This window comes from Arachis stenosperma, chromosome 1, assembly GCF_014773155.1.
Source record: "Arachis stenosperma cultivar V10309 chromosome 1, arast.V10309.gnm1.PFL2, whole genome shotgun sequence".
Taxonomy (NCBI): Eukaryota; Viridiplantae; Streptophyta; class Magnoliopsida; order Fabales; family Fabaceae; genus Arachis; species Arachis stenosperma.
The window spans coordinates 82,433,548-82,439,547 of NC_080377.1; the positions used below are offsets into that span (position 1 = coordinate 82,433,548).

At 38.7% G+C, this 6,000-nt stretch overlaps 1 non-coding gene across 1 annotated transcript; it reads left to right on the top strand.

Annotated features, from left to right (window-relative positions):
• Nucleotides 1–1,707: 1,707 nt before the first annotated feature.
• Nucleotides 1,708–1,811, top strand: LOC130948342 (small nucleolar RNA R71). Its single transcript, XR_009073017.1, has one exon. It is a non-coding gene; the product is annotated as a small nucleolar RNA R71 (small nucleolar RNA).
• The last annotated feature ends 4,189 nt before the right edge of the window (nucleotides 1,812–6,000 follow it).

Here is a 6,000-nt window from a genome sequence, read left to right on the forward strand (position 1 = left end):
TGCTGGGTTGCTTTCCTCCAAACACAGATGGCTACTATCATCCTTAGGCTTTTCAGGTTCTGGTTCAGGCTCAGATGCAGGTTTGAAAACATGGAAAATGAGCTGTTCATCATGTATTCTCAAAATTAGCTCTCCTTGTTCTACATCTATGGCCTTCCCAGAATGATAGGGTGTAGGTAGCTTTCCTCCATGTCCAAAATGACAAAGTCTGTGGGGAAGAAATAATTTCCCACTTTCACCAGCACATTCTCAACTACCCCTTCAGCTTGCTTCTGAGTTTTGTCAGCCAGTTGTATGATTACATCAGTGGATCTCACCTCATTCAGTTGTAGCCTCTTCATAAGAGTCAGAGGCATCACATTTATGCTAGCGCCTAGATCACAGAATCCTCTGTCAATTTTTGTTTCCCCTATGATGCCGGGGATATGAAAACTTCCTGGGTCTGTTTTCTTAGAGACTATGTCCTTCTTGATGAGGGCACTGCATTCTTTGTTCATTATTACAGTTTGTCCTCCCTTCAAAACTCTTTTCTTGCTCAGCAATTCCTTCAAATACTTGATATGTGTAGGCATCTGCTGGAGAATCTCAAGAAAGAGAATATTGATATGGAGAGACTTAAATGTCTCTAAAAACCTTGAATATGTTTTCCCTTTTTCACCTCCTCCTAACCTCTGAGGAAATGGTGCTTTTGGTTGGTATATTTCCAGCATGCCTTTTTGCAGTTCCTTGGCTTGCTCAGTTTCACTTTCCTGCTTAGCTTCTTCCACACCTTCCTTCAAGATTTCTGGCTCCTGTTCTGAGGGTCTGATTCCTTCTTCTTCTGAGACTTCCTTCAATATGGTGATGGCCTTACATTCTTCCCATCTCACTCCCTTTTGTTCCCCTTTAGGATTCTTTTCTGTGTCACTAGGGAACACTGCAGTTGACTTGGGGGCCTGTTGAGATAGCTCTCCTACTCGAGACTCCATCCTCTTGAGTTTTTCACCATGGTTCCTTAAGGTAGATCTCACATCATCCCTAAAGCTTTTCAACTCACTTATGTCCTGACCCATGTTTGCAAGCATTCCTTCTATCCTGTTTAATTGATCTTGAAATTGTTGGTTCGGATTAGGTTGGGCAGGTTGATTATTTTGGCCATGATATGGTGGTTGGGAGTAAGTGTTTTGTGTGGCTTGGTATGATCTTTGGTTGGAGTTTTGGTATGTGGAATTGTTATGTTGGTTGGGGTTGTAAGGTTTGTGGCTTTGTGGTTGGGTTTACTGGTTTCCCCACCCAAAGTTTGGGTGGTTTTTCCAGCCTGGGTTGTAAGTGTTGGAATGTGGATCATATGGTTGCCTTTGTTGATTTCCCACATAATTGGCCTCTTCCCGATCACCTCCTTCAGTGCTTACCTCCTCTTGATCTTGTGTGTGTATTACAGCCACTTGATTTGTTTCTAATTTCCTGGTGAGCTCTGCTAGTTGCTTGGCAAACGCCTTGTTTTGGGCTAGAATTGTATCAACATGGTTCAGCGCCATGACTCCCTTAGTGTTGTGTCTCTCTGAAGCATAGTAGTATTCATTCTCAGCCACTGTCTCAATCACTTCAATGGCTTCTTCCACAGTCTTTTTCCTGTTCAATGAACCTCCTGATGAATGGTCTACAGCCTTCCTTGATTCATAAGAAAGTCCATCATAGAAAATATGCAATTGCACCCAGTCATGGAACATGTCTGGTGGGCATTTCCTTGTCAAATCCTTGAACCTCTCCCATGCCTCGTAGAGAGTTTCACCATCTTGTTGTCTAAAAGTCTGAACCTCAGATCGAAGCCTATTGACCTTTTGTGGAGGGTAGAAACGTGCCAGAAACTTGCTTTCCACCTCATCCCAGGTTGTTAGGCTCCCCCTTGGGAATGATTCCAGCCACTTAGCTGCCTTGTCCCTAAGTGAAAATGGGAACAAGAGCAGTTTATAGGCATCTTCCTGGACTCCATTGGACTTCACAGTGTCGCAAATTCTCAGGAATTTTGTGAGATGTTGGTTTGGATCTTCATTAGCACTCCCACCAAATGAACAATGATTCTCCACCAGTGATATTAGCTGTGGTTTGAGTTCAAAATTGTTGGCCTGAATGGGTGGTTTCTGAATGCTGCTACCACAATTCCCAGAGGTTGGGTTTATGTATGAACCAAGAACCCTCCTCTCGGGAATGGCATTGTTTCCATCAGCTCTCTCATGGTTGTGAACTTCTCTATCCATGTTGAGATCTAGAGCTTCCTCAAAATTGTCCTCAGATTCTCCTTCAGATTCTTCTTCTCCCAGTACTCTCTTCCCTCTTGCTTCCCTTCTAAGTTTATGAAGGGTCCTCTCTGGTTCGGTATATGGAGGAGTTGATGTCTCTCCTCTCCTACCTGTCATACAAGAACACAGCACAGGCAACAAACAAGTGAAATACTCTTGGTTAATGGAAGAGTATGGTTAGAGCAGTTGAGGAATTAATTCAAATAGTTAGTGAGTCAGTGAGTTAGTTGCTTGAATTTAAAGGCATAATGAAAGAAAGCAAGTAACAGAGTGCAGAAATTAAAATTCAACAAGTAACTTGAACTGAAATAAGAAAACAAGAAAAATGCTCAATCTAGTTAACTTCCAATTTGAGAATTGTCAATCGAAAACCAATCCCCGGCAACGGCGCCATAAACTTGATAGCTACGATTTTAGGAAATTGCACGATCGGCAAAAATTCCTTCCGGCAAGTGCACCGGTTATCGTCAAGTAAAAACTCACAATAGAGTGAGGTCGAATCCCACAAGGATTGGTTGAGTGAGCAATTCGGATTAGAAGTGTGTTCTAGTTGAGCGGAATCAAGATTTAGATGAGAATTGCGGAATGTAAAATTGGCGGAAAACGTAAATGGCAAGAAATTGAAATTGCTGAATCTTAAATTGCATGAATTAAAGAGCGAGAAGCTAAATTGCTGAAATTAAAAAGGGATCGGGGTGATTGCATGAATTTAATTGCAGAATGTAAAGAGAAAGTGGTAGATCAGAAATGGGGAATTCATTGGGTTTCAGGAGATATTGAGATCTCCGAATCAAAACATTTTTATCCCTTCCTCAACCAATGCATTCATTGAATTTTGCTTGGCAATCTTATATGATTGGATCCCAATCCCTTGGCTCACCAATTCTCTCTAAAAACAAACAAATTCCCAATCCCTTGGTTTAAATGTTCATAAGAAGAGATGATGCTCGATCACTGATTATACCACACAGTTTCATGAACCACAATTTGGTAGGATTACATGTCACAATATCCATCCAAACCCCAATCCAATTCACTGTGAGAAAGCTTCTCTAGCATGAATCCTCCATTTCTTTCCCAAGGTTCCGAAGGATTCCAATTATGGATAGTTTCTTTCCCAAGACAACTAACCAATGGAATTAGATCGAGAAGCTTTCTAACAAAATTCAAGAGAAAAGATTGAAGAAGAAGATAAAAACTATTATTGATTCATTGAATTACAATAGAGCTCCCTAACCCAATGAAGGGGGGTTTAGTGAGTCATAGCTCTGAATTCAATTACAAAATGTATGAAAACTAAAAAAATGATCCAAAAGTCCTAAAAAGTTCCCCAACTAACTTAAATTCTATCCTATTTATACACTTTCTAAATTGAGCTTCTGTTGTGTTTCTTGGGCTTTGAGGCCTTTCCCTGATTTCCTTTTGCTTTTGGGTTTATGATCCATAATCCTGATGAGGCTGCTGGTCCAATTCTATAACATTCATTGAGCCAACTTAGTGATAATCAAGTAATGACACATGACTCAACAAATTGAAATTCCAGACTCATCAATTCTTCAGGCCCAATCCCATAAACCATGATATTCAATTGGGTTTCATACCAGAATATGTTTAAGTTAATGATTGTGCTCAAATGCTAACTTAAACTGCAATATCTTTGGCCCAGAAACCTTTTCAAATAATGGCGTTTAAGTTGCAGTTTAAGCTTAAACTGCAACTTAAACGCCAGACACTTCCAGGAGGTAAAGTAGTCGAACACGTTTAAGCTTCAGTTTAAGGTTAAACTGAAGCTTAAACGTGGAAATGGAAGAAGGCAACCCTGGAGTGTGGAATTGTCGAACACGTTTAAGCTTCAGTTTAAGGTTAAACTGAAGCTTAAACGTGGAAATGAAGAAAGCAACCCTGGAGGAGAATGGTCAAACACGTTTAAGCTCCAGTTTAAGCTTAAACTGGAGCTTAAACGTGGAAATGAAGAAAACAACCCTGGAGTGTGGTTTTTGGTCGAACACGTTTAAGCTCCAGTTTATGGTTAAACTGGAGCTTAAACGTGGAAATGGCTCCCTGGTGCATTTCCCATTTCTGGCGTTTAACTTCCAGTTTAAGGTTAAACTGGAGGTTAAACGCCACTTTCAGCTTTTCCTCGTCTTTCATGATTTTGGCGTTTACGCTCCAGTTTAAGCTTAAACTGGAACTTAAACTGGAACTTAAACTGGAGCTTAAACTGGAGCTTAAACTGGAGCTTAAACTGGAGCTTAAACTCCACATGTGATATTCAAGCTTCCTTTATTGATTTTGTTGCTTCCTTGCCTAACCTCTTCTTCCCTGAAATCATCCAAACAACTGCATCAAAGTCTTGCAAAATTTCATGAGAAATCTTCCATTCATAGCATTCAAGTAATATAACTAAAAATTCATGGAATTTGCATCAAAATCATACTGTTTGGATGGTTCATTGCTTTGTTGTTCATTTAACCATTCTTGGTTACTTTAAGCTCAAGAAAATGCATAAAACAACTAAAACTAACAGAAAAATGCTAGTGAAACTAGCCTAAGATGCCTTGGCATCAGAGGAGCAGAGGAAGAAGAGGTTGAAGGCTCCACCAGCTTTGAACTAGTTCACCAAGACCCTTGACAAGAACCTAGGTGCGTAAATAAGTATCTCCATTTTGTTTCATTTGCCCTGTTTTATGTTTGTGTAATGCTTCAAGTGTAGTAATATTTCCCTCTTATGGCAATTAGATGATGCTTCTGATCACTTTATTTTTCTATCTAACTGCATTTAACTTCCTCTTTGCAATTTCACCTTTTGGAAATGATATCAGTTTCAAAAAAGGAAAGGGAAGCTTGAAAGCTAAACATGTATATGGTGAATGTTTTGAAGTTGTAGCTTCATTTTCTGAGAGAAAGAGTGCATCATGTTGATCTTGTTGGTGGTGTTGTTTGACTGAAATTTTAAGAATGTAATAGACTTCTCAAAGTTTTATAAAAACTATTTTTCACTATTTTTGGATGTCTAGATTGAGAGCAGAAATTTATGAAAATTATTGCCATTTCTACAATAAATACTGTCGAATTCGGTTCAAACTCTAAATGATCATTTTGAGTTTTAGAGACTTCTAACTCTTATTAACTCTTGATTCTACCTTATTTTAGTTACTTAAACTTGTCTAGCTTAGTGTCACCGCCCCAAGAGCTAAGCTCTTGCCATTATCAAAAGCTAAACATATATATTAGTTTCACTATGATGCATTATTCTTTCATTACTTATATGCCAAAACTTTAGTGTGTTTGATGTATTATCTTGCTGTCACTTTAAATAAGAATTGAACGCATATAGAGTTATTAGTCAAGAGCATTTTTTTCTACTTTATTAACTCATTTGGGTATTAATTACTGCAGCTTAATAATGATTTTATACTGGCTCACTGTATCTTCATTTTGGTTATTTTAAATTGGTTTCTGTGATAGTTACTATAGGTTCATTTGAGCTATCATGTCCTATGTTCATGTGTGTAAGTTTAGGTTTCTGCACCAAACATGAGTTCATGGTCGTATGTTTTCATTGTGTTTTGCTTTATTTGACTGAGTCTTAGTAGAAATGAAGCAGGAATGCACCATTTGGAAAAGAAAGGGCACTGGTTTCAAACCCAATACATAAGACCATCTGAAATTTGAAAAGGAAAATAACACATAAAATTTGAGTTTGTTTTAAAGTTGGGAA